Source organism: Penaeus japonicus, unplaced genomic scaffold, assembly GCF_977035675.1.
Source record: "Penaeus japonicus unplaced genomic scaffold, GWHDUDI00000001_assembly GWHDUDI00000035, whole genome shotgun sequence".
NCBI classification, from domain to species: Eukaryota; Metazoa; Arthropoda; class Malacostraca; order Decapoda; family Penaeidae; genus Penaeus; species Penaeus japonicus.
In genome coordinates this window covers 14005866-14008365 of record NW_028234437.1, presented here as the reverse complement: position 1 = coordinate 14008365, position 2500 = coordinate 14005866, and positions in this window count along the sequence as shown.

The window sequence follows — 2500 nt, the reverse complement described above, 5'->3', positions numbered from 1 at the left end:
TATTACATAATCTATAGCTATATAAGGCAGAATGAAATTATTCATAAGACGATTATCAATCTGACAAGACAAATGCTAATGTTAATCTAGTTTTAGGAAAACAACATTCTTTGACTGATAACACTCAAAAGGAGACTTTGAGAGAATTATCCATATATTCAATTTGCCATGCCTGAAGTCAATAATATGAAATTACCTTACACTGCCGCAGAATCAGCCTCTTGAAGTTGTACAATGTTGCTATCAACATGGCCTGACCTGTTTCAATTTTGTAATCGTATGTATCCTATTCATCCTAATTCCCAGAAAATGTACTTGTAAACGTTGCAACTAAGGGAACAAAATATATATTTTATAATTAACCGTGCAATTTGATGTCTTCCTCTGTGCAGGACTCATCAATTTTCTCGTTCTTTTCTCATATATATCGGTACGCCACTCAGGTAACCGACATGAATAGAATGTCCGCGATTGTTTTCAATATAAATATTTTCGAGTTAAAAACCGTAGGTAAAAAAAAGAAATGCAAGATGAAAAAGCTACACTCACAAAGTGTTACTTGACAACATTTCTAATCGAAGATGCCAGATATCACAATAATGGTCAGCACAACAGAAACCCAAATACAGTATCTAAAACAGTTTTTCTCAGTCTTTGATGTATCAGTAAAGATTAAGTATAATATACCAAGTGTAGTGTATCAACTGTATGCCAGGGGCCCCGCACTAATACCCCCTTCCTGAAGCTGACAAAATGGGATGCACGTATGAACTTGATCGGGCCCCTGCATTCAGATCCCCTTGAAATGAGGTAGCGTGAAGGGAAGGAATTTGAATAAAAACGAAGTGGGGGACGTCCCAATGTACAACTCCTTAATGTTTAGCCTTTCTTCAATAAAATAAAACGCGAACTTAAACACTTGAAAACACTACTAAATAAAACAAAGAAAATGATAAACAGCTTAAAGAAATCCTAAAATTACGTTAGACTGCCATGAAAATAAAAGCAGCTTCAAAGTGAAGTGCTAAGCTAAAGGCCTACGTCTAAAGCTACCTAAACAGAAAGAGGAGTCTAAAATGATCGTCTGGAAAAAGGCCTTAGATGAAAAAATATGTTACTAAAACATGGCAGCATAAAAGTCACTGAAGGTGATTCACAAAACACAAACTAAAATAAAAACAAAATATTAAAGACTAAAAACCATAACTAAAAGGCAAAGAACTAAAGTTAAAACCAAGCATAGCAAGTCCTGAAGGGACAATAAATGAGAAGTAAAATACAAACAAAACTATAAAAACACAACTCTTCACTGTTAAGATATGATACATATTGTTAAGAAAGAAATTAGTCCAGCTCCTAGCAATAATGAAAAGTAACGATCATAAGACTTAACTTTTCTTTGTTTGCTCGTTACCCTCTGACAACCGGTTTTTCAGGTCGAAAAGGGTAACAAAACATCCGCTGACTGGTATTTGCTGAAGCTCGGGTCATGTACATAAAAACGCCGTGACGTCACAGGTCACGTAAAATTATTAATGATAACAAAATAAAATTGAATTACAGTAAAATAAAATATGAAAAAGGGGTAAAATCACAAAAAAAAAAGATTTGAAAAAGTGAAAATTATAAAATACCTTCATTTCATCATGACTGGGCAGAATAATAAAAACAACCGATAAAAGAACTAAAAATAACCCAAAACACAGATACTTAAAATTCAATAAAATGGCAAATCAAAAGACGAGATGAACGCAAAAACATACTCAGTAAAAATAAAGTATAAAAAAGACAAAAAAAACGTCTGGTAAGGCACACTAAAACAAAAACACAAGCGAACTAAAAACAGGCAAAAACACGAAAGAAACACAAGAAAAATGCAAAATAATAAAAGAAACGACACGTCGCCTCCGAACTCCCGAGCTGTGGAAGCGAGAGATCGTGGGTATGCTCGCATTTCCTTACTGGTCCCAGATCTCAACTGAACAGCTGTCTCTACTTCCATGTGGCAAAAGGCCAATATCTCACGGAAAGTGAAGTCCCTATATTTCTCCAAGATCAAACAATGACAGCATTCTTTACATCTGCGTGGCACAAGGCAAAGTAGAGTCCCCATAACATCTAACAGCAGCTTGTGCTGATATACAAACCTTGTCTTGCCACACACAAATTCCCTAGAAAAATTGTAACAATGTCCCTCAACTTAATTTGACACTAGGCCAATAGCTCACTAAGAAGATCTCCCTACAAGCTGGAACTGTTGGTTCTGGTTGCTATTGCTGTTCCTGGGAAGGAGGATCCCAAACACAGGCTTTGAGAACTGATACACAAGGATCATCCGCTCCAAGAAGTTCGTCTGGATCCCCTTCTTCAACATATGTGAGTTCTCAGGATGGTTTGTAAGGTCTCAAGTGGCTAAGATGGGCTCGGAGTACCTTACCAGATCCAATCGTTTGCAGGCACGAGCCACTTTGTTCCTAGTGGACGAGGTACCATTTCCTTA